At 34.2% G+C, this 27918-nt stretch overlaps 1 protein-coding gene across 14 annotated transcripts in view; it reads right to left on the bottom strand.

Annotated features, from left to right (window-relative positions):
• The window catches only part of Cac (calcium voltage-gated channel subunit cacophony), a 176519-nt gene that overhangs the window by 78107 nt on the left and 70494 nt on the right, over positions 1 to 27918 (bottom strand). Inside the window, exons 1-2 of one of the 14 annotated variants that reach the window (XM_083107200.1) lie at positions 12929 to 14788; positions 12735 to 12831 (exon numbers count right to left, since the gene is read on the bottom strand). The exons of 11 other annotated variants lie outside the window; for them this stretch is intronic. The gene's annotated coding sequence lies outside the window, so the exon portion shown is untranslated. Of the gene's footprint in view, positions 1 to 12734; positions 12832 to 12928; positions 14789 to 27918 lie in introns of those variants that run through there. 2 more of the 14 variants (XM_083107202.1, XM_083107203.1) reach the window with 2 other exon arrangements.

Below are 27918 nucleotides of genomic sequence, written 5' to 3'. Positions count from 1 at the left end.
CGCGTTTCCCCGAAACGAGTCTTGAAATTAGGGCATATACATTTTATTATGTATTTGTGTGTGTGTGTGCGTGCATGTATATGTGCACAATTCCGAGAATTCGCGGGCCAGTGTCGTCGAGTCAATGAAAGGGTGAAGTCACCGTTCTGTGAATCGCCCGACGAGCTGAATAAACCTTGTAACCTGTAACTCGAGCGTGTCGTACCTCTCCCCCAGTTTACCAGAGCCACGTGCTTCTGACATTTAGGGAGTAACTTGATTAAGCAAGTTTCTAGGAACGTTTTAAATGTTATATTTCCCCTGTGCCTATAAGGACGATATTTCGCGAGTGTCGTGAAATTTTCGTCGAATAATAGACACATTATAAAATTATGAAGAAACGGGCACTATAAAAAAAACTAGGGACAAAGAAACTAATTTGAAACTCATTTAAAAAATTTATCTTTCGAGAAAGTAATTTTTCGAAAAATATTCATGCTTTATTTGCTTCATTGAGCAAGATAAATGTTGAATTTAATATCAATCTGATTTATTTTTTTTATTCTATCCATTCGCCTTGAGTTAGCTTGATTAATGGTATTTTATTTTCATGAATTCTTCGCTCTTCATATGAATTTCATTTAGAAAAATGGTTGGCCAGAATCTTCTGGCAACTTTACAAAACCATAACTTATATATTAAATATGTAATCTTTAATATTGGTACTCATTATCGTTTGCCATTTGTTATCGTGTATTATTTCACAAATTATCGATTATGCAAGTTTAAACTTACAGTAGAATTAAAATTTCGTCGTTTAATTTAGTTAGATATCAATTAAATAATAATGCTGCATCAGATAAATGATTTTGCATAGAATTATACGAGACGATTACAGAAAATGTATGTATAACAATAACACGGCGATGTTTATATATCGATTCATATGGAATATATGCACGAATTTAATGGTATTATTATCTGTGTCATACACAATTCTTCCATTTATAATATTACAAATATTGCGCGCGCAAAATTAAAATATTTAACTTACTTAAGACTGTGATTTACGAAGATCTAGTTTAAATTTCGCGAGCGTTGAATATGCAACAAATTCTATTTTTCAGGAAATTCGAGTAATCTTCTACTTGCGCGCGCGCGCGTAAACGGAAATTTAATTTCAGATTTAATTAGCAAGATATTCGATGTCGGAGATTAGAGAGTTTGAAACTAAAATGATAGAGTTTCCGCATTTTCGTTAAGGACAAGTCGACCCAAGCTTCTTTCGAGGAAATATTTCTGCTACTAAATCTCACCTTCTACTTGGCGGTATTGTATACATAAGTACGATAGCAGAATATTCTTTAATCTCTCATCTTAATTTTATTATTATAATTTTTTAGGATTGATCTTTCCTTTGTGTATTTATATCTTCTCGAACATAATATTTGATCTTAATATTTAATCTTAATATTTAATATTTAATATTTTTTAAACTTAATATTTGATCTATTTTTGATCTTAAACAATTCTATTCAGGTCAGGTTTTTGCGTAATTTGTAGTTGAATGGCACAAAAATCGCTATTTTGGCCCATTTCATGAATTTATTGTGGGGAAACCAAATTTTTTGAAATATTTCTGCCAATGGCATCATATAGTATTCACTTTCACCTTTCAAATCCACTTTCGATTACTGCCGCACGATTTTTTTTCGCTGAGATATTTAAGTATGAAGTTATAAGAAAATTTACGTTAAAGAAAATTTGCCCAGACATCAATATGATAGATCCATCATCTTGAAATTTGAAAAGACTGACATATGTCAGGTTCGGTTGCCCAATAAAGTATTGTAAAGAAATATCTAATACAGTTGTTACACATTTCCTAAATTTTTCTAAATTTTATGTCTTTTTATTGTGATTCTATCCGCCATATTGAATGCGCCATTTTTAATTTCAAAAGGTGACGAAAGGTATTTAAAAATGTATGTTTTTACCCTAATTTTGATTCGTAGTGAGATAGAGAGATGGCACGATTTAGAATGGCTTATTGGAGTCCTGTGCAGGACCGGTCTTATAACTTGTATATCTGAGCGAAAAAAGATCGTGCGGCGGTAATCGAAAGTGGATTTGAAAGGTGAAAGTGAGTGCTATGCGATGCCATTGGCAGAAATATTTCAAAAAATTTGGTTTACTCACAATAAATTCATGAAATTGGCCAAAATAGCGATTTTTGGGCCATTCAACTACAAATTACTCAAAAGTAATAGTCGCAAAATCTATCAGATTCACCTACTCTGCTTTTTGTAACCGACAAAAGCTCAAATTTCGAAGGCCTGTGGACTCGGAAGCCTCGCCGAACTAACTGTTAGTTAGCAGCGTTATTTCCTTACGATAAATCTCGCGAGTGACGCGACGACGATCCTTATGCGTGGACAGATTCCGGCTCATTGTGCGATGCACGGCGATCCTTGAACTATAACATTTCGTCGAGACACGATGACTTACATTCGGCCTCGAGTTGTCCGATAATTGAAGAGGAAAATTGTCCATCTTCGTAAAACATACACATATACATATTAACATGTAACTATATGTGTGAATAGCATATAAAATAATTCTATAAATTCCCTTTGTGCAAGTAATTCCATTCATCTGTATTATCTCCCAATCTACCGGATCGTATCAAATATAGTTATCGATATTAAACAAGCTCGTATATTTATTTACTTGCAAACCCATCTCTTTTTAATTTAATTAATAAATTGCTTTACCCACGTGATTATATCGCAAAGTCCATTTTAATTAAAATACGACTTGTGTTACTTTCACAATAATGCTTCTAATCGTCCTATTCAGAGTCTATCACAAGCCATCTTCTTTGCATCCTGCATTTGCCTCCTTCAATATCGGTTAAAGCCTCCTTGTGCCTATTCCAACGAATTGTCATCGATATTTGGAATAACCCCTTCGAGGAAGCGTATAGGAAAAATTCATCTTTTTAAGCGGAAATGTCGAAAAGGGGAGTCCGTACTCGCGTCCTTATTTCCGTGAAAGCTCTTCTCCATTGAGGTATTTATCGTGCGACGAGCAGCTCATTTCCTTACGTCGCTCCGGGTTTAATAAATCAGGGAAGGTGTCCTTGTCAATAGTAAGGTCAGTCGGGGCGACTCTGCGTCTCCAGCATTTGCCAAGTGGTAGCAAAGACGATGGTAACTGCGGGCACAGGAAACGCAAAGGGGGGATTACGAGAAGGGCGACTCGCGTCTCTCTCTCTCTTCCTTGAACGAGTCAAAATATACAGAGAGAGAGAGAGAGAAGAGGGGGAATTATACGCATACGCGTATGCCACTCGTTTTAAAGCGTTGGAGGTCGCGAAAAACTGGAACAGACCCTGGTCATCCGAAAAGTTCGAGATTTTCTGATTCATCATCTTGAGTTTAAAGATAACTTTTAAACAGTTATTGTTTCGAATATTTAATATTATTAAAGATTTTAATTATCAAATGCGTCAAAACACACATTTGTAAGCTTTTTTTTTGGAATTTGAAGCACAAAAATTATTAAAGATTATATTAAATATCATCAGCCACAAAAATTTGACGAAACAGAAATGAATGATAAGTTTGGGAAAATAGTAATAATTGCAAAATATGAAAAAAATAATATATCAGTACTAGGGAAATGCCTTTGAATGAATTTAAATAAAATGATATTTTAAATGCGAGATGGGATATGTTAGAAATTATTAATAAATGATAATAATTGAACCAAATGCCAAATGTGTATTATTCACTATAAAATAACTCTGTTATATCGATATTCTTCTCCTTTAATTTTATATAATTTTATATAATAATTTTAATAATATAATAATTTTATATAATAATAATTTATTTTCTCCGCTCGCGTGGGCATTATAAGCAATCGTTAACTGTACGATTGCGAGGAAAAATGTTCGCTATGTGACATTTTCTCACAAATATTGTTCAATTTTCACGTCAAAGTATATATACTCTGAAAACGATATTGTCGTCTTTTCACGACGCTTGCAATAATTCACGAAGATTTAGCTACGAAGCTGTAGAGCTTAGCCATATTCGTCCACCTACGCCGTTAAGTACCGGAAAGCATCCGAGTAGATCGAAGAGTCATGTTATTCGCTATCCGCTAAATGTATTTGATTACGGAATTTTCACCTACGCTCGAATGGTAAATGTCAGATAATGAAAAAGTTATATTTCCAGTGTGCTAAAGTACATTAACCGTGAGCAATGTAAATGCTCCAAGGATGTAGGCGTTCCTCGAAAAAAAAAAAGCTGGGAAATGCATAGTGTGATATTCAATTATTATTTCATTCTTTGCTTGACATAAAGATAATTAAAGTGTGCTCCACCATTTATGAGTCTGATTATCATGCGCAATTATAATGGAAGTAAAAGTTTATAATAAAAGTATAGTAAAAGCAGTTTTTCATATTATTAATATTTTTGTTTATTATTCAAGTATAATTTGAGAAATTATATAATTCAAAGCGTTTTTTATTAATAACAAACAAAATATAATAATTTTTTGTTTAAATTGAAATCTTTTAATGCTGCAAGCTATAGCATTATTTTTCTTAATTTTATAGAATACTATTATACTCTATTAAATTATATTCTATTTAATTCCTATTTCATTATAAATTACAGTCATTGTTGTAATAATGTAATTTTATCTTTAATATTATATTATCGTATTAAAATTTTATTACTATTAGTTAACATATATTTATAAGAACGTTTATATTAGCATATCACGTGGCACTCATGTTTACTCGGATACGACGCGACCAATTGTGTTAGCCAAATTAGATGGAGTTATCCGAGCTGTTAAAGTAGGTTACAGATCCGCAGGTGATAACATGACAGGCCCATAAAAGTGTCCTGCCTAACCCTAAGGGAATCTACGAGTTTCATTATCTACGAAGAATTTCAAGGCGTGTACATACACGCATAGCATTTACAGCGTGGTCCATAAAAAAGAGAAGGACTAAAAAAGAAGATTTTCGACTTATCGATCCAGCCACTAGATTTTAAGTAAATAGGATCGAAAGAAAAGACATATCGACATGTTGTGATAACTAGCAATATTGTGAAAAAGTATCTGGAATGTAAATTATTAGATCATGTCTCTATCTGAAATAGGAGATATGTAAAAAGCACTTTACTGCGCATAATGATTGCCAAAAATTACACCACATTTCCATAAATCTAGGAAGAATAATTTCTACTTCAATGCTGAAATATTTTTTTTTTTATCTGTTAGCAAATTGTTTTTGAGTCGCGCTGTATTAATTGACAATCGTCTTAGACAATAGATGCTCCTACATTACTATTCATTGGAAGATTTCTTTAAAGTAAAAATATATATTTTATATATTTTTATATTTTATATATTTTATATATATTTAAAATAAATATAATTACTTATTTTATAGTTATTCTTACGTGTCATTACATCAAAGTTTTTCTCAATAATAAAGAGAAAAATTGAAATCTTTTATACACACAGAATTTTTTTTATACATCATTCTTTTTACTAAAAGTTTCATAAGATTAATTTTGAAATTGAGAATTTTTAAATATTTCAGATTAATTTTCAGACCCCTTTTCGTGCATTTAAAAAAATGTTTTTAACTTAAAAAGTTTTAAATAGTCTTATAATAGTGAGAAAAGTCGCAGGAAATATGTCTTTTAACTTTGTTAATTAATGTAAATTTTTTTACATAATAATTTCGCTTTATATAAAAAAATAACAATCAAAAAGTGACATAATATTTGGCATTAGAAACGCACTTATTATCAGACAGCCTATACAGCTGAAGACAGGTACCCGGTGGAGCAAGCAAGTAACTATATATCTATTGATCGTTCATTCATGTGCCGCCCTTTCGTCCTCTTAGCCCCTCGTTGCCCCATCGAGCGACTCATCTCCCTCCCTTCCATCCATCCACCGCCATTTCCACCACCCCTGTCACGAACAACGTCCACCATCGCGATTCCATCGACGTCGTCGTTGTTGTTACCGCCGACGACGCCGTCGTCGCCGTCGTCAGTACCGGATTTAAGGGCGATTGAGATGAACATCAGCCCTTCGGACTGCTAAACAAGAGCAGCACGTATAGCTCTGCTCTGCCTTAAATAACGTATCACTTTTATGCCATCATTAACTCTCCTGACTATCATGTTATTATACTCTTACATTTTCACAGAATTTTCAATTACATAGAGAAAGAAGCTTTTATATTAAAAACGATATTTTTTACTCTGTTAATGTAAAAAAAAATACTTGAGAAAGATTATGTAAAAGATATTTAAAAAATTTTCAGTGGATCGTTATTTCTTTTCAAGAATAAAATATTGATAAAATGTAAAGTTTTTGAAAAGATCTAAAATTAATCTTGAACATCTCCCAATCAAGAATTTTCTGAGAGAAGCCATTTTTATGAAATTAATGTTTAAATAATTTGAAAAAAAAATATGAGTTTTGCTCGAGTTAGAAAGAGGGTTGGATGGATGGAATTAAAAATTCAGGGTGCTGCTGTACTTGCAACCAGCTCTGGTCGTCGTCCTAGTCTACAGAGGGAGGTCGGGCCTGCCAACTGAAAATTCATCCCTCGTAAGCTCCTCACACGTGGCGCTTATCTACCTACCCTCACGCTTGCCAACTCCGTAAAACCGACAGACAGAGCCTGAATGACCGTGATTTACACCGATAAACGCGTCTCGAAAGATGCGTAATGTATATTTTAGACGACGATAGTTTATCAGATGTAAATGAAATTATTTAATTTCAACATGAAAAAGAAATATTTTTATATCGCTTATCAATTTCATCAAATTTCATCTTTAATAAATTGAGATAAATTAATACACTGCAAGCTTAAAATTTATTAATCGTTATTTGATGTATCGCAATTATTTTACTAAGCTCCATGCTATGTAAACAAAAATTTTCAATGGATTTCTTTTCAAGAATAAAATATTAATAAAATGTAAAGTTTTTGGAAAGATCTAAAATTAATCTTGAACATCTCCCAATCAAGAATTTTCTAAGAGAAGCCATTCTTATTAAATTAATTATCAATTATTATCAATAGATATCGTCACCACTATTAAAATCTTGGACAAAATTCGGTCGAATATTAACTTTAGCAAGGATACTCTACTTTTGAAGCTTATACATTTTGTGTGTCGAAATATATCGTCTTTAAAGATTTAAACAAAAATATAAGAAGAATGATGAAAAAAATGACGACAAAGTTCGGCATCGCGTTTTTGCACATTCACGTTTTCCTTATCGGTGAGAATTATGGCGTGGAAATTATCGAATCGCACGGCAGCACGCGAAAAGCGGGTCGGTCGGTGCGCCAGAAATTGATTTGTCGCGTCCGCGAGAGTCGCGACGTGGCGCGTCGCCTTCTAATCTCGTCGCTAGCGTTGGCTTTCCTCGCGGACGCGGCGATTTCTGAATCTGCGCGAGCCGGGGGACCGATCGATTCGATCGAGAAAACCGGATGGTACACGAGGGAATGCTATTACGCGAGAGAAGAAACGACCGGCCGGCACGATCCGGGCCATCGTTCAATTGAAAGTTACGTAAGGTCGGCGTTTACATGACAATAGGGTCGGCCGATGTCTAATAAATTAGCTGGCCTTCCGAGTAAAATTGAGAAAAAATTAAAATTTTACGTAATTAATTGTTAATAAAGCTAATCAAATATATGGCATGCTAGACCGATGAGAAAGCGTATAAAAATAAAATGACACGCAAGATGAAACGGTGAGTCGAGTTTTGATAAATATACAGGGTGTCCCAGGTATCTTCCGTCCAAAAAAAAAAAGGCACGTTCTCTGGCCAATTTAAAAACGATTTTTCCTCAGCGAAAATGTCGCGGCACTAATAGTTTTCGAGTTATAAACGATTGAAAATAAAGGGTTTTTCGCAAACTAAGGCTTATGGGAATAAAATATTAATAAAGTCACATTCTTTAGTTAATTTTAGGTAGAGTTTACTTTAATAGAATTTTAATTTAAGGCTTAGTTAGAAAGATACATGATGACAAAAATTGGGAATATGCAAAGAATAATGATCTCCCTCGGCATTTTCGCTGAGGAAAAATCGTTTTTAAATTGGCCAGAGAATCTGCCTTTTTTTTTGGACGGAAGATACCTGGGACACCCTGTATATGTGTGAACAAAATTAAAGTAATCTAGTTGAAAGCATATTAACGAAGTTATCTAATATATACAATATTGTATAAAAAAAAAAACAACACGTAACATTGCAGAATTTATAAGAAATTTGTTTGTAAGGGTGGAGTTGAGAATCGAGATAAAATGTCACTTGGAATCATCCGCCGAATCCCAAACTCATTTGACTTTTTAAAATTGATATACGAAGGCGAAGCAGGAAGTAAGGCTACAAAGTTTTCCATGCTTTCAAGAATAAAACAAGGATGACAGATCAGATAAGGGAGTTACGGTTTAATTTACGTGTTTACATAAGCGGCAACTCTGATGTAAAATTAATCTACTTATTTTCATTAAGCTAAAAACCTTTAATACTATTATGATGGCATGTGCCATCATCGCAGCTACACGGATTAAAGTTGTAAGGTTTCGTTCTTTGTAAACGTGCGCAAAATTGGAAAATTTTTCTTCATTTTACTACACGTGTAACTTAATTGTTATATAAAATATCATCAACATCTATAAAGAGAGACAATTGATAATAATAATTGCGCTATTAATTTTAAAAAATTGAAATAAGATGAGAAACTATAAAATTATGTGAATGGCAAAGACTCGAAATAGAGATAGGCGAATTATTCGGGAGCAACATCTGCGAGTAGCATGATAACAGATTAAATGCGTCGTTAGGACACACACGTAAATATCTCTGTCAGAGAGCAAAAACTAGACTATTTCGCGAAATACATGCGAACGATCTATAGCATGTCGTGGCCTACTCTTTTAATGAAAGCGATAAATACACGTAAAACAAATTCCCACGGTATTAAAGGAGGAACGATAATAACTTGAGGATCAGTTTGTCTATAATTATTTTTTTATAACAGATATTAACTTCCTGTTACACTAATTAAAGGTTTAAAATTCGAAATTTACCACAAAACGATATACCATAGTCTTGGAAAATTTTTGTTTATTAAAAAGAATCGAGATGTGTAGCACTATAAAATGTTCTCCTCTTCCACAGTTGCCCATTTATAAAAAACAAAAAAGTTATTATAAAAATTATTTTTTTACGTTGTTCCTCAAAATCTTTCCCAAGAAATCAAATAAAATTATTGAGAACAAAAAAATCTTGAAAAAATCTAGTTTCTAATAAGATATATATTTTATATTATAAAATATTATTAAATAATTTGATTACTATTAAGCTTGTTTTTTTTACTATTAAACTTTATACTTGTAACATGTTTTTTAGAAAAAAGGATTAAATTAACGAAAAATAAATAATGTTTTGATGATCAGTGATTTATCAGCACTTTTTTGACTCGTGGCTGAGCATTTTGAATAAGCTTAATAGTAATCAAATTATTTTTAATAATATTTTATAATATAAAATATATATCTTATTAGAAACTAGATTTTTTCAAGATTTTTTTGTTTTCAATAATTTTATTTGATTTCTTGGGAAAGATTTTGAGGAACAACGTAAAAAAATAATTTTTATAATAACTTTTGACTGTATCTACTGTCACTTAATTTAACTTTAATGTAATGTTTGATCAATGAAATATTAATTTAGAAAAATATTTATAGAAAAATATAATTTAATTACTTTTTCTTCTTAATATATAAATGTTTTTCAACTTTCTAACAATAATTTGCATTATTATTGCCTTAAAACCTCAAAATATATAACTCGATTTATGTATCTCTCTCCGTTCAAAATTACTCATCGTATAAAACGAGTTGGCTTATGAGAATCTTACTAAGAATTATTTTTTGCTCTCTCTATTCTATCTCCTTCTATCTATTTTTATCTTCAGCAAATTTTTTGCTTAACAAAATTCCCTCATAAAAATCCAAGAAAGAATCGTTCTTATGATTATAATCATGCATTAAGTATTCTTCAGTAAATCTAAAAACAACATTTATGAATATTTCCCGGAATGTTTGAGAACTTTTTCAAAAAATTGATTAATGAATAATATCATAACAATAACACAAAATATGATGTCACACAAATATATCGGAATATATATTTAATCTATAAATTGATTATTCTATTTTTTTTTAATGCAATTCCTCTATATGGGATTATATAAATTCAGATATTGTTATGTTTTTTAGTACGTAATAAAAAGAATATATTTTCTAATTATGAATATTAAAAAATATGATTACTAAAATTTAATTTGTTTACAGATATATTAGATGAAAAAAATTAATAATTTTATATTGCGTGATTTTTAAAAAATTGAATAAACTTTAAAATTTATACATAAAAATAAATTTTGATTGAAAATATAGAAATAAGGTTTCCTCTTTAATTGGTTTAGATTTCAGACAGTCGCGGAAAACGAAGAAAACAGAGGGGAAATCCACGAAGATGAAACGCACCAAAGAGAAGTGTCGCACCAAAAGGATCCTTTCATATCTTTTATAAATCCCCCTGAGAAGCGTTCTGTAATGTTTAACTGCTCCATTTAACTGTTTTATTGGCAAAAATGACAAGAGGTCCCAATAGTTGGCACGTTAAAAACGTGTGATGGACAAAATAAAAAATGCATTCCGTTTATAAAGATAAAGAGAAAGAAAAAATCATTCATCTTATTTTATACAATCATTTTTCCATTTTTCTCAATTGATTAATGTAATAATAACGTTATTAAAATCGTCAAGTAAAATAGGGAATATAAAACGAGAAAAAAAATTTATTTTGTGGACAAATTTCTTAAAAATGCAAAATGTGTACCATGATAATGAAAATAGACAGTAACGAATAACTAAAAAATAAATGAGAGAAATAACATTGAATATATGGAAGAAAGGTAAAGAAAAAGAGAACCGATATATTAAATCACTTAAATAAACATCTAAATAAATTTTCGCTAAATATAGTTTACAGCTTTTTGCACTCTTTCAACGTGATCGACTAAAACTCAAATTTCGACGATAAATGAATATATGTATGTCAGTTGTAAGTTTTCAAAGTTTTACATTTGCGTAATTGAATAACGTGTACTAGTAGAACGGCTCTTAAGAATAGCATATTTCTGCATTAAATCGTAAAGATGTGAGCAAGAAATATTAGAATAAATTATTCTATTATGTAGATACGGAACTTGGAAAAGTTATATTAGCACAAACACGCGTTTAATTGTCAATTACCAAAGTTTAGATCATAGTATGACAGTTTATGTGAATAAGGAATTATTAACACCATAGAAGCAACGCTATTTAAGAATAATTTCTACTTAATATAATGCCTAAAAAAATTTATTTAATTTAAGAAACCTAAAAAAAATTTATTTTAACAATTTAAATAATTTAGTCAAGTAATTATTATCTTTTCAAAAGTGATCATTTTCGGAAAATTTAAAAAGAAGATATTTTTTATATAGAAATAATATTTTACAGTCGTGTATTGTCATAGCACATGCATCGAAATATTTTTATAGATTGTATTAATTATTTTTATAAACGAGGAAATTTTATATTATTATTTATTAAAAAATTTTTATCATACATGTATATTTATTTAATTCAACTTTGAATTTTATTATATTTAGCCTTGGGAAAATAATTTTATTCTATTTTAATTAATTTGTTTAGCTGTAAGAAATATTTAAAATTATTCACATTATCGCAACATGACGATTTCACGTTGGATCAGATTGATGTTGATTATCATCATCTGGACCAAATGACTCAATACGAGGATGAGAGCACTGTGAGCACTGTGTCGCCCTCATAGTGCGTGTATCCAATCGTTAAGAAAGCCAATCGCGCCAAAGAGCACGCGTAGGTTAATGGATGATAAAGCCGGTTTCACGGATATTATTCATCGTTCTATGATGGACTTGTTACGTTACAAGCGTATTGTTTCGAATAAAAGTCATTACGTACGACTATAATCGCTTTACTAATGTATATAATAAATTCCATACACGACAGCTATAATAAATATTGAATCTCATGATGGATATTGGAAAAGAAAGTGCAACGTAAAATTGAGATCTTCAACGCGGAATTATAATGATATCATTGGCGAGGAGGGAATCCAACACGCGACTGTGACTTGTAATCAAATCGTAAAACCTCATACATCGTTGTCGATCGAAAAACGTTGCCAGGATAATTGACACAGGATATTTCGAGATATTTCAACGCGACAGACAAATTATGAATAAATTTAACGAAAATAATCACGAAACTGATATAAAAACAGAATCCGTACGTCCGTCTGGATACCGTGTGTTGTGTGAAACCAGCTTAAAGGTCAGCCTTTAACCCAAACGTGGCCACTGCGATGGCCGAGAGATCCCAGCCAACGAGGTGACGTGCCAGACGAGCTCGTTGACGGATGGATTCGTTAAATCGGACCTCGTGAATCGGGGCGGATTCGTCAAACGGACGTCGCCAGGTGAAATGCGAAATTTCAGGCGAAACAACGAGCGAAAAAAAAATGCGAGAAAGAGAAAGGGACAGAGATCCGCTCCATTTCGCTCGACTCACCTCTAGAGGGAGGCAGGGGCTGGATGCGGCCATGTTCCTACATGCGTTCGAGCCTCTGCCCCGGTGGCGATCCCCTCTTCTTCGTACTGTCGCACCACTTTACGGAAATGAGAAAAAAAAAGGGAATAGATACGAAGACGAATCGGCGAACTGGACACTGCACACTCACGACGGCAACCCGGCGATCGACGTACACTAATAACCAACCCCCCTTCTTCGAGACACCGGCGAGGGGTGCGGGCAAGTGAGGGAGAGAGGTGGAAACGGGGAGGGGAAAATAACACCAACGCGGCACCTTTTGCACCCCTTTCCTTCTTTCCTCTCTCTACGCTTCTTCCTTTTCGCCCGAATTACTTCCTCGTTTCACGACAAACAACTAACAGACACTCCCCCGAGAGAGGAGATAACGGGAACCGAAGAATGAGAGAGAGAGAGAGAGAGAGAGAGAGAGGGGACAGACAGAATGAGCGAGAGAAAGAAAGAGAGAGAGAGAGAAGAGTGAAGAGAGGGGGGATCCTCTCTCCCGAGCCCTGAACTCTCTCGGATTTTTCGGAGCGGGCAACCACAACCACCGGCAGCCACTATCTTCCTTTTCTTCTTCCTCGTCTTCCACTTCCTCGTCCGCCGTCTCTCTTCTTCCTCTCCCTTTTCCGCGTCGTCGACGTCGTCTTTCCTCCCTTTCGAGCCTCCCTCCCCTCTTCCTCCCTCCCTGCGACGCACCAGAGCACACTCTCGGCGGCTCCTCTCGCGACGGCGAGGAACGGCTAGCTGCTTTGCCTCCTGTGCCTCCGCGTCCTCGTCCTCCTCTTTCCCGTCTTCCTCCTTCTCTTCCTCCTCCTCCTTCTCTCCTCTTCCGCCTCCTCCCCGTCCACGTCCTCCTCGGCGGCGGGCGCTCGTCTTCTTCTTTCTCCTCTTCGTCGTCGTCGTCGTCAACCGCCACTGTACCACCGTCGCATAACAAACACTCCGTCGACCGTCACGGTCTCGACGGCACCAACGCGAGGACGGGAGACAGAGACAGAAAGATGGGAAGGTAGAGAGGAGAGATAGGTAGAAAGAGAGATAGATGGAAAGAGAGAGAGAGGGAAAGAAGGGTAGAAAGAAAGAGAGACCGAATCGAACGGCGAGAGGCCGAGGCGAGATTCGCGAGATTGATTGAGGAGAGAGAGAGAGAGCTAACGAGCCCGACGCTTTCTCTTTCTTACGAGAGCTCGACGTTCAACAAAAGTGCGTTTTCTCTCTTCCTTCTTTTTTTTCCTCGCACCCCTCGCGCGCGGGCGAGAGAGAGAGAGAGAGAATCACCCCTCTGCGAGTCAACTTTGCGCAAGCAGCTCTCGGCAGCGGTTGCCGAAAGCCCGATCCGAGGAGAACGAGAGTGAATCGGCCCGTTTCTCGCACACGAGAGCACTTCCCGCACCAACCGCTCTTCTTTCTTCCCTTCCACACACCTGGCGTCTCACTTCCTCCCCCTCTGTTTCTCTCGCTCGACTCTTAGTCTCCACGTTTTCGTCCTCGCCACGCGATTGTCTTCTACTTCAACTTCAACGGCACCTTCCCTATAACTACAACAACCCCTGTCCGCTTCACTCGGCCGGAAGTTCACACACTACCTACGTTCCCCGAGCGTCGGAGCTCGTGGCCACAGCGGGACGGTCGCTCGACTACGCTCCCTCGCTCTTCCACCACCACCCGTTCTCTCGCATACTCGCTCTCTCGGCCCTCACCGTCATACCCTCACCGCCTCACCCCTCGCAGCCCCTCCGAACCCCCGGCGTTTCCACTACCGAGTCGCTTGCCGTCCGCCCACCCTTCGTCCGCTCGCTCATCCTCGTCGCGCCGACGGTGCCTCTTCTCCTCGCTGATAACTTCGACCATCCGAGTATCGTTATCTCTCTCGCGACCGTTTAACAATCATCGGACCGTCTCCCTTCGTCGCGCTGACAAAGTTAGCTCTCGCTCGCCCCAACGATGTGACGCGAGGTTGTCCTCGTCGCGCGGAGCGAGCTTCGCTCGCTTCTTTCTAGGAATCGCCGTCCCTCTCCCTCTAACAGTCTTCATCCCTCGGTGTAACGCCGTCCTTGTCTTTGCCGTCCGCGCGACGCTCATTTCTTCCTCGTCTGACCTTCCACCGAATGTCTCTTTCTACTGGTCGAGCTTGCGCTCGCTTACACCTCGTGTGTAAGTGTCCCTCTCCGTTGCGCTTACGTATTAACCCCCATTCGGAGGGCACCAGGACCGAACTTTCTTAAAGCGACACCCTGTGGTTGCGTCTAAAGGATATCTCGAGTGTTTCAATTTTTTACATCGTGCATTTAATCATTTGATTTAATTTTTCCTTTCTTCAATTATTGCCTTACATTGTTGCATTCAAGTTAGTTTATCGTTTTAAATTAATTAGGAATAATTTTAATACTAAGTAATATTATATTATAATAATTGTATTTATATATCTATTAAATAATAATTAATGCATGGATATGATCATGTCTTAATTAACAACTAATGACACGTAAATATAAATAGATAGAGAGAGAGAGAGAGAGAGAGAGAGAGAGAGAGAGAGAGAGACTATTTTATTTATACATTTTAAGTATTATTTAAGCACAATTATTATGTACAAATATCTGAGTTACTAGAATTTCTAGAAATATTTAGTAATTAATTTTTGGAAACACAATATATTGGAAAATATTACTGAGTTCATCGCGGACTAAATATCGCGATTAACTACCTCGAGTTGTGCCAAGTTGATAGAGAGAGAGATAAGTTTTTCTGTATATTTTTTCTTGATCGCAAAAACACAAACGAATGAAACTATGCGACATTATATTGGAGAAGCGATATATCTTCTAATATACACAACGAAACAATTATATGAACGCAAAACCAATAGCAATAAATATTTGAAAGGTTTGAATAATGTTTTAAATTGTATATAAAACATTGTATAAAATATTTGTTTTATTAAATTAAAATAAATTTTAAAATAATTTAAATTACTAATTCATAATTTAATTCATAATTTCTATATATATATTGTATATATAAATGACATTTTTTAATTTATATATATTATTATATATTAATTTTTATATATATTATCTTAATTCATAATTGTATTGAAAAAAAATTATATATTATTTTAAATATTTAAATCATTGCAATAGTGATATAAAATTTATCTTTTGTTGTAGTTTGTAACACATATATGTAACAAATAACAATATTGCATAAATCTCTTAAGACTTCATAATATGTTATTTATATATTTATAATACATAAAATTTATTATAATAACTGCAAACAAATCTATCAGTATCAATGTCACAAATTTTTTGCCTTTACTTCAATTAAAAACTATAACAAGAGAGAGATATCAAGTTTTCTTTTATATTTATTATTTTCAAATGTCATAGAAAGTTTGTACAAGTTTCTAATAATATAAACGCTACAAATCCTATAGCGAAAGATATCGCATAAATCATTGAATTTAGAGATAGAAGACACATTATGACAGACAATGAAATTTATAATAGATTTATAATAGAGAAAAAAATTTTCTATAAATTAATAATGAATTTTTTACATTATTATGATAATGATAAGCAAACATTATATCATTTGATAGAGTTTTCTTCCGCTTAATCGAACAAATCACCATCGCGCAACTCAAGATCTTTTACTTTTCCGAGCAATATAAATGCATTCGTTCTCTCTGATCGTTTTAATCTCTCATCTGTATGTCTAGTGAGTTTAACTTTTAGCGGGCTTTAGCGGGCTTTTTCGAAGCTCGGCCTGCAGTCTTGTTCTCTCGCGAGGAACCACTAGGTGTCAGCGTTCGCGAGCCCAACGCATCAAACGGTATATACGTGTAAATTCGCGAGCATGCGTGAGCTTTCGCTCTCGTTTGTGTGCGTCGAACCGATGCAGCCGGGGGTTGCCGGTGCATGCGCCTTCTTGCCTTCCAAGAGCAGGGGTGAGTTTATTCAAGCTGCATTCGCGTACGCGGTGAGCTTCGGGCCCCGATCTTGGCCCCACTCGGGAAATTCGTTAAAATTGCACGATCGTATTGATTGTCAGAATGATCGAGGACGCCAGAATTCGATGGGGTAAAAAGGGGGAAGCCGGGAGAAAGGTCGGTTCAACGTTCTTGATACGCGAGGACCGTTAATTGGCCTTGTTTCGAATGAAACGAGGTAACGGCCTGGGTCGCGATGATACTAAAGGGTCGCGATAAATTCCGACACTTCCTTATCTGATGACCGTTTTCTTGACACTCTGTAGAAAGACGACCGGAAGTCCACGCGCGGCAGTAGGACATCATCGTACACTCTACTTGTATGGAACTTAATTAATTGGACGTCCGAGCTTCATGAGAAGATGAATGATTCCATATTAAATATCTCTTACACAATTATTTGTGAAAAATTTATTTATTTTTTAGTGTAAAAGAGAATTAATTGTATTATTAATATTTACTAAGCATAATTAAAACTAGAGAAACATAATTATTAAAAGAATATTTATTGAAGATTACACAATTATTTGTGAGAAATTTATTATTTTTTAGTGTAAAAGAAAAATAATTATATTATTAATATTTATTAAAAATATAAAAACATAATTATTAAAAGAATATTTATTGAAGATTAATTATATTCAAAATTTCTTAATCAAACATGAATAGAATATTAATTACTTGATAGAATATACAGGGTGTACCAAAAGTCTGGAAACGGTCGAATATTTCATAAACTATGCATTTTAGAAAGGAATGTTTCAGTCAAAAGTTGTATGGCTTGAAGGGGGCCATAAGATGGTGTCATTGGTTTGACCTTGAAAAGTCGTTTGAAGGTCACCTTCAATTTTTTAAATGGAATTGCCTATTTTTTATTACATATTCTTGTAGCTTATCTTGAGAACTTTCCAAAACACTGTAATTAAGTAAGTTTTCATTACTTTCCGAGTTATGAGGCTTTAAATCATTTCTTAATTTTACATAAACCGTAAAATATCGTGTAAAATATTCATTTTTCGATTACTTTACCTTAATACTTTTATGTACAAAATAATGAGAGGAATCAATTGGTGTAAAGAAAACACATAGTTGTTTCGAAGAGAAAATATATCTTATGGCCCCCTTCAAGCCATACAACTTTTGTTTGAAACATTTCTTTCTAAAATGCATAGTTTATGAAATATTCGACCGTTTCCAGACTTTTAGTACACCCTGTATATGTGATTATTGTCTGAGAAAAGAAAACCTTTAAAATGTATTTATTATAATAAATAAATTTATATTAAATTTATATTAATAAATAAATTTATTTATAAATTAATTTTATTTATAAATAAATTTAACTTTCGAGTACATTTTCTTAAAAAAAGATTTAGAGCTACATCGCATGGACCGACAAGAACACGGGATATGATTTGGTTGGCATATTGCAAATAAACTTTAGTTATGCGAATATGCTTTGCCATTTCCATCAAAAGTTACGAGCAATTCTAGACCATGTATGTACATATATATGGTCAAGAGTAATTCATATAGAATTGCTCTAATCAATTGCTCCGATCAACTTGCTCCCTCCAGTCGCGGATTCTTTGACAAGTTTTAAATTGATTTTATTTCGACGAGAATTCGACGAAAATCATTTGTCATTGACGTATAATTGGATCTTAAATAAATTAATTTTAATATCAATCATCTCATAAGAAGCAAACAAGAAACGTCATCTAACGCTGAAAATTAAACGGACTTATTTAATGCTAAATAACGATAAATAATAATAGTAATAAATCAATCACAAATCCCAATTTCTCTCTTATGCGAAATAACGGCATTATAACATCGTTAACTCATTATTACATTATATAATCGCATGATATAAGGCATTTCATTGAACACTCCCTGAAATAAGGATGTAATAAAACGCCGATTGATTTCGTCTTTTGTGTTCGTAGAATCCGAAACGGATCGGTCACTGTTTTCGAGGGCAGAGCTCTCTTTCTCTCTCTCCCTTTCTCTTCTTCTCTCCTTTTCTATCCCCAAATAACGAGTACAAAGATACACACATAAAGAGAGAGAAAGAGAGAGAGAGAGAGAATCCGCGTCGTCGCGATGGAGCGTATAAAGGAATCAGCTTTAAATCTGGGGTGCCCGCGGACAAAAGTGAGGGGGTAAACAGGGATAGGAGGGGGAGGGATCGTCAGGGGTAGCGACGACAACGACGACGGTGGCAACGGCGGCGACGGCAAAGGGTGCAGGGGCAGCGTTCTGGGTTTCTGGGGTTCTTCCCCCGTCCCCTCATCCGCCCCCGCACTTCCAACCCCCACCCCCTCCCGCTTCGTACTCTTCCACTTCCTCTCCTATCCCTACGAAGTTCGGAAAGGCTGCTGTGCGCGCGGCGCACGAATGTGGAACAGTAGGTCAGCGCACTCCGTGACCCCCGCCTGCCGCGGCCTACCCCTCCTCCCGGTGCATGCACCCTGATGCGATACGTACGACCGACCGACCGACCGACCGACCAACCAACCCCCTGCCAACCCCCATCCCTTCGTCCGATCGCTCTCTCGGCACCCTATTTCTTCCACCCGCTCTCTCGTCGCTTCCCTTCCTTCTCTATCTGCAACCGGTCCCATCGTCTCATCCCGCGATCGGTTGTGTTATCGTGCGGATGAGTTTGCACGATTCACATTTCGACGGTTGAGTAGCTGAAAGTGAAAGAAAGGCATAGCTCGTAAATCACGTTCCCAAGGAAACGATCATTTCCGTTAAACGACTGAGCAAGTCGAGTCACTTCTGTTATCGATGTTATCGTAACGTTTAATTTGGCTTCTGTTCGTAAAATGCAAAGTAACATTTATATAACATTTATATACATGTTATGTAACTGTTACGTAACAGTTATATTGTTGAGCGGGAAACTACAACTAACAGTTATATAACTAATTTGGCTTCTGTTCATAAAATGCAAAGTAACATTTATATAACTGTTAGTTGTAATTTCCCACTCAGCAATATAACTGTTACATGTTATGTAACTGTTATGTAACAGTTATATTGTTGAGCGGGAAATTACAACTAACAGTTATATAACTAATTTGGCTTCTGTTCATAAAATGCAAAGTAACATTTATATAACTGTTAGTTGTAATTTCCCACTCAGCAATATAACTGTTACATGTTATGTAACTGTTACGTAACAGTTATATTGTTGAGCGGGAAATTATAACTAACAGTTATATAACTAATTTGGCTTCTGTTCATAAAATGCAAAGTAACATTTATATAACTGTTAGTTGTAATTTCCCACTCAGCAATATAACTGTTACATGTTATGTAACTGTTATGTAACAGTTATATTGTTGAGCGGGAAATTACAACTAACAGTTATATAACTAATTTGGCTTCTGTTCATAAAATGCAAAGTAACATTTATATAACTGTTAGTTGTAATTTCCCACTCAGCAATATAACTGTTACATGTTATGTAACTGTTACGTAACAGTTATATTGCTGAGCGGGAAATCATAACTAACAGTTGTATAACTAATTTGGCTTTTGTTCATAAAATGCAAAGTAACATTTATATAACTGTTAGTTGTAATTTCCCACTCAGCAATATAACTGTTACATGTTATGTAACTGTTACGTAACAGTTATATTGTTGAGCGGGAAATTATAACAAACAGTTATGTAACTGTTATTTGGTGTTTTCTGGGTTATCACAGACTGCTCTTGTGGCTCGAAAGAAGAGAAAAATCTGTCATCTTCTTCTATTAATCCTTCTTTTTGAAATTAAGCCACTTTTTTATCTGAAAAATGTCTTCAAATTAATTTGTATTATTTTTATTTTTGCTCGTCTCTTCATTGCTCGGCCATGTCAAAGGCATTAAATCAGTCCGAATATATCGGCGATTTCCTCCTCTCATGAGGCTCGTTCTTTCCGCCCGCGAAACCGGAAACCTGTCGCGTTGATACCGGAGTTACGAGCCATTCGTTGACGTGAGGATTCGGCATCCTCGCCACGTACTTTAAGGTTCATTCGCGGAAAATCGATTTGCCGGGTCGCATTCCTCCGAGGAAAATATTACCTTGTGCCGTCTCCTCTTCCCTCTGATGCGCACGCTCGTCAGATTTTACGTTCCAGTAAACGCGAGATTATTGTCTGCCCTGCACACATACACGCGTGCTATTATTTATTGTTGACAACGGATCGTCGAGTGGGGCAATAATTTTCAGATACTATAGACGCGGCAATATTACATCGATAGAAAAATAAGAAATAAGAAAAGTTTCGAAAGCTTCGAGTACCGAAGAAAAGGATCAATATCTCTCGTCAGTTTGCGATTTATTTTTTATTGTTCCTATGTTTGTAAATTTTCGATTAATCCTTTTATCGTAAATCAATTATAACAGCAATTAATGAAATTATTCTAATTCACTTTAAAGCAGAGAAATATTATAATATTATTTTTCCTCTCTCTCATTATGAGTAGCTTTTAGAACTTATTGAACAACAAATCAAATTAGCTTTTATACCGAATAATTGCCGTGATTTTCGCCAACCTAGTATGCAAACTTTCTCTCGACTTTCGCTCGACTTATCATCGTGGAACGGGTCCACGTCAATGTGCCTCCGCATATTAAAATTGACGATGTTTGACGCGCCAAATATTCATTGATTTTCCACGCCGATCGTTTGAGCGAGTTAATTTATAACTGGAAAGTTATGTAGCGATAGATTTTCAAACATGCCAATATAATTTAATGTCGCGAAATAAATACAGCAGCTGCAAATTATATGAGAGCTATTTCGAATGAAGACGCAAATTAGAAAATACATGTATATTTTAACGATGATGATAATTTATAAAAATTAAATATATATTTTAATAATAATATATTTTAAAAATAATATATTTTAACGATGATGATAATTTATAAAAATCAAAATACTCAAATATACATATAACAGAAGTGTTGATTGTTTTCATTGTTGTAATAATAAAAATTGTTTAAAAAAATATATTTGTGCCACACGTTATTGCAGTATAATATTTCAATGTATATTTTATAATCCTTCCTCGTTTTTTCCTTTTCGTGTATTTTTTTTTAATTTTATCTCCCTCTTATATCTTTTTAAACATTCTTCTTTTCATCCTTTTTTCTACGAAATTTCTCTCTCCAATTTTCTCTTCCGCTTCATTATCATCTAATCTTTACTACCTTTCCAATTTCACCATTTAAACACAATTCCATGCCATGACCTCCGCTTTAATTCTACGCAATCTACACATCCGCTCTTCTCGCTCTTCGCGCGATACCAATTTTCTTTCTCCTCCTTGGTATATTTAAACTTTTTTCGTTTCTCCTCTTCTTTTAAATATTTCGGTATTCTGCTATTTTTAGCTATTTATATATTTCATATACTATATCTCGGCTTCCACATCCTTCCCATTCTATTCTGTTGTTGCACTTCTCGATGTCTGCATTCTAGTCCATTTCTCATGTCTGTCTCGTCCCGGTTGTTTTAAAATTTTGATTGAATAACAGTCAAACTGTGTATCTTTATATCTCCTACTTTCTCAATTTCTTATTCCACATATCCGCGTCAATTCTGGTTTATTCGTATCGTTTCGTAAAATGAAAGTCACAATAATATTTTATATTATTTTGCACATTAATAGAAATAAAAATGACAACGTTAAAATAGCGTAATATCTAATATCTGATGATGCACTGTGCTTGACATATTATTATTTGCACATATTATTATTTGCTACATATCAATCTCCTTGTTATTTAAATTTTTTACAGTAGCAAAACCATAATTTTTCGGATCAATCAGTGTTTTCACATTTTTTTTCTGTTCAAAATCCATTAAATAAAATATCCATAAAAGAAATCTGACGCATTTTTATCGAAATTTTCGCTATATCCGTAGTTATCAAAGGGAATCTGCAGGAAACCGATCCGGCGTCGCGAGACACGATGTCAACGACGATCGATGTTATCATGCCAATTGATATTTCTGGAAAAAATGGGGGAAAACTAGGAATTGCATATTCGCGCTCTCTTATCGATCTGTTTTTCCATCGTATCATGAGAATGGCTCTCTTTATTAATATCCGTGCACTATTTTTAATTGAATATCATTAATCGCCATTGCTATCACTTTACCGAGCACGTGAATGCATAGGAAAAAATTGTCGAGATACAAACAAAATACTAATGAAATTTCATTATTTTCGATTCTCGTTCTGGCCGTTCAGTTCTTAGAACAAATGTATAAAAAATTCTAGTAATTAGTAACTATATTAACAAATATTTGTAAAAGATGCTGTTGTAAACATGTAACTTTATTGTAACAAGATTAGAATTGTCGTTTCATGTAGGTGCAATTAACCAGATTTACAAATATTCTTTAAAACTTTAAATCGAAATACACAATTTTTCCTTTTCACTAAGACTAAAAAAGCAGTTTTGTTACTGGTAAAATTTAATCTATATAATTTTTATGTTGTAATAATTCTCAGTAATATTATCTCAATATCATCACTTCTTAAAAAATCGTTTTCTTTCTTTCTCACTTGTAGAAGGAATTAATAATTAAATTAAATGTAATTAATAAATTAAATATAATTAAATTTATAGTACGATACAAAATCTTAGACATAATTCTTTTTCACGAGCTATCAAAAGGTAACATAACAAAGTAATCAAATTCTACATGGTGTTTTTTCGCAGACTTTGTTGCATTTTAAAATGAGAAATTTCAAAGCAGCCCCTTTTCAAATGTAGCATGCTTTTACCTTTGAGAGTGTAAAACGCCCTTCTGCGTAAAACAATTTCCGCCATCCCTTTTGCAATGATTTCCAACCGGACGGAAGCAAAGAAGAAAACGACAATCGGGAAGGACAAGGGATGGAAAATCGGGAATCGAAAAGTTACAATCACAACAATGAGGGTCGCCGCGAATGTCCCGGCATTCGACCTGCAGGTGCAGAAAACTTGACCGAGTTTTCGAGCCGCACGCGGCGCAGGGCGACCTAGATTTCGCCCTCCGTTTTCCCCCTCCCGTCTTTTCCACCCTCCCGTCATTCGCATCCCCAGCGTGAAAGCCCCCTATATATGTGCATGTGCGCGCATTCTTTCTCCTTCTTCCTCTTACAACCCTCCCATAACCTACAAACCCCCATGCCGTTTGCGTGAGAGATGAACTGTCTCCGGTGACATTTCGGATCACGCAAAGATACTATTGCGTCTCGCTGATCCCGTCGAAGTCAAATAAAATATGAAGCTCCTAAGAAACATTTGACTTTTGATTACATGTCCCGCAAAAAGATTATATTTGCTGATTATTTTTTTAGCAACAATTGCATTTTTAGAGGAATTTCTCGAAATTAAATAATTAAAGTCTTATACAAATTATATGTAATGTGTTAATTATAGCGAATAATAATATACATTTATTATAATATAATTAACAATTATTACGTTTCCTCTCATCGATGCCAAATATTAAAGGCCGAAAGATTATCGCATGCTAATTTTAGGAATCATGAATATGACCGTTAATTACAGAATTGCTAAAAATTAATTATACTCATTAATTATATAAACAACGAAAGATCGAATTAACAATTGGGATTATCCTCAAGCTAATTCGCGAGTTAATATGTATTAACGGACTAACTCTTGTTATGCTTACGCTATTGGTGTCAGCGAAGCCTTTAACTCACCCTCAACTCAGCGTTATAAAATGCACTTGGTCTCTTTTACGAGCAGCTGTCACCCGTCCAGCTTCTATCAACTTCGTCGCGCGTCAAGAGTGAATACTACCAGTACGAATATTGTTGAACGAGAGAGTATCGGTAACGAAGTTCCGCGTACGATCTGAATATTAATCCTCTTTTTATAGAATTGCAGCACTCCTTTCATTTATTGTCAAAAACAATATTTAATGATCGTGCAACTGCGCAATACCTTGTGAGAATAATTGTATAAGATTGACAAGAAATAAGCTAGCATAGACTAATGTTAAATATATTTATGTGAATTCCCAGCAAACACAATAACATGTTATGTAACAGTTATATAACAATATAACTGTTACATAACATATTATATAACGGTATATACAGTTATATAACAATATAACTGTTACATAACATGTTATGTAACATGTTATATAGTTATATAACAATATAACCGTTACATAACATGTTATGTGACATGTTATATACAGTTATATAACAATATAACTGTTACATAACATGTTATGTAACAGTTATGTAACAGTTACATAACATGTAACCATTATATTGCTGAGTGGGAAATTACAACTAACAGTTATATAAATGTTACTTGGTGTTTGCTGGGTGCATTTTCGGAAAAGTGAAGTTCATATAGATATTAAAAATTGTTGCAGGAAAATTTATTCAATTAATTTAATTGATATTATTTTCATGATCGATGTCTCAAAATGATCTCTTTCAAATTAACTGAAAATATTATAAATATCTATGATGAAAATATCTAAAGACATGTCTGATTTATAACTAGCTTTGAATTTCTCACAAATACATTATTATCCAAATATATTATAAAGAAAAATTTAGCACTTTTATACAAATATTTGCAATCTTTTCAAAAGATCTTATTTTTATTATCTATAATTGATTCGAATTTTTCTCAAATATCGCTACAACAGACAGAGATATTTGATTATTGATATATGATTGTTGCATATATTCTCAATATCATGTTATCAGAGGCATAAATTGAGCGACGCAAATTGATTAATTCATCACCAAGCATGACGCTCAATGTTTACAGGAATATCGATTACTAATGGCTGTTTGTCGGGATTTCGAGCTTTCGCGTGGTAAATCCTCCATAATACACCTCCATAAGGTCACTTCAAATGATGCGGATCCTTTCCCCTGTGCATTCTGGCGGAACCGGAAATGGCACTTGTCTCCCAAAGGTACCAAATCCAATTATTTCGGTAGAGACGACTCTGACGCGAGTATGTGAGTACTTAAAATCTATAAAACGCCGACGTTGCGTACAACAAATATTACGCTCGTCGTGCTTGCTTTCTGATTTTTTTGAAAATTTTATGCTTTTGTATCCAATACTCTTCGCATACAAATTATATACACGTCGAAAATCTAAACTAAAAAGTGATAAACATTCCACTTAACAAAAAAAATTAAGCACTACAATGGTACAGAAGATTTGCGAGAAATAAAAAAATTTTTGATATACTGCAGCAGAATAAAATCTCTATCGGAGAGAAGAGCGAATATGTTGCTACTAAAATTAGATTGACCTATCTTCTGAGGAAACATTATTTAAAGTAGAAAATTAAATCACCGTAATTAAATATAGTGCAAGATAGCTTTGATATAAAAGGATGTAAATTCCTTGATTGATACATGATCAGAGCATTTGCACCTCTTGTTCAACTTTTTAACATTACCGTCTTTGCAATTAGAATCTAGAAAAAAGCATGAAAATTATAATAAATTATTAAAGTTTTAAAATCATGCGAAATATTTGCACAAAAGAAATGTGAGATTTGTTGTATCATTGAAAAAATATTGAACTAAATCAATAAAGAACTGAAAAATTATTAGTGACATTTCTCTCTTATGACAATCTCGTATTATTATTTCAAGATATCCGTAAAAATAAAATAAAGTACGGCAAATCTGGCACACCCTGCATATAATATGATTATCAGCATCGGTATCGCGTGACGTCGCTCTCGGCCAGGAATTATTACCCCAATTATCTTAATTACCGCGATTCCTGCACTTTTTCGTGTACGAAGGTAAAATCAGATCAGTAAACTGGAAATTGAGGACGAAATGCGAGCAAAAAAAAGGGATAGAAGAAACGATCTTCGTTTTTGTTACCTGTCAGCTGGAATAATGCTTAATCTACTTTGAGATTTTGTGAAGAGTAAAATAGATATCGAAGGAACGAATATCAGTATTAAATAATATCTCAGAGATAAGATGGTCTTTTTTTATAATATATCAAAATCGAATTCGTTGCAAACATTGAGAAAAATGGAAAGCTACAAAGATTGCTTTATATTATAATATAAATCACAAAATATGAAACGAAGCATTCTTATCAACTTGAGACAATTATCTGCAATATTTTACATTTATAATATTTTACATTTGTAAGCCGCGGTTATTTATATAGAATTCTATAATCAATATCATCTTCTTGTGGGTCAAAGTAGCGCATCAAGTATCTTATTCATACACGATTACTATATTATTTATTGTTCGCTAATATTATTCTATTTTTATCTATCCGAGCGCAAAAGAAAAAAAGATACTTCCGAATTACGTGTAGGGAATCGGCTGATCGATTATTTAGAATTGCCGCGTTCGCGGAGAATATCGCTTTATTACGCCATTAATCCATATTACAAAGAGAATAATAATGTACCCGGCAATTAATGCGGGGAATGTACGAAGTATTCCACTTTTTTTCTGGGCTATATAATTAATTAAAGACATCTTGATAATATTAATTATTGCAAGACTTTAATTTTTATATAATTACATAATCCATTAGTATAATTAATTATTATCATAATTAATAATAATGGGTATATTATACGTATAATTATTATTATATAATATTAGTTATATAATATAATCATTGTTATTAATTGATTATATAATTATTATCAAATATTTTAACAACTTTTCTCGAAGCTATAATAAAAGACCATTATAGTATTTAGCTTTTTTTCTTATGATTGACAATATAACTTACGATACACTTACTATTTTTCATTCAATTTAATTAAATTGCTCTTTTTGACGAATTTTCAAAGTATGTGATGGGCAATTTTAAATGTATATTTTACTAAGAAAAGGAACAAGACTTGTTAGAAAGGGAAGGGTGACCTGATATCTAAGCCATTAGGCACGAAAGGGTTAAGGGCCGCCTTATCATCGCGACCGCATTGTTCATTCTGAATTTTCCTCGTTCGCATCCCATTTTCATTCTTCTTCCCTTTTAGATCATATCTCCACGAGACAATAAACGCAACGAGGTGCACTATACTTGCAATTAAGGCGAATCTTCGTTCTCCGATAAAATCATCGATTGAGAGCGCATGCAAATCTGAACATTTAT

This window comes from Camponotus vicinus, unplaced genomic scaffold (genome assembly GCF_025532165.1).
Source record: "Camponotus vicinus isolate PSW18456_S1 unplaced genomic scaffold, iyCamVici1.0 SCAF_8, whole genome shotgun sequence".
NCBI classification, from domain to species: Eukaryota; Metazoa; Arthropoda; class Insecta; order Hymenoptera; family Formicidae; genus Camponotus; species Camponotus vicinus.
This window is presented reverse-complemented; position numbering and strand designations above follow the sequence as displayed.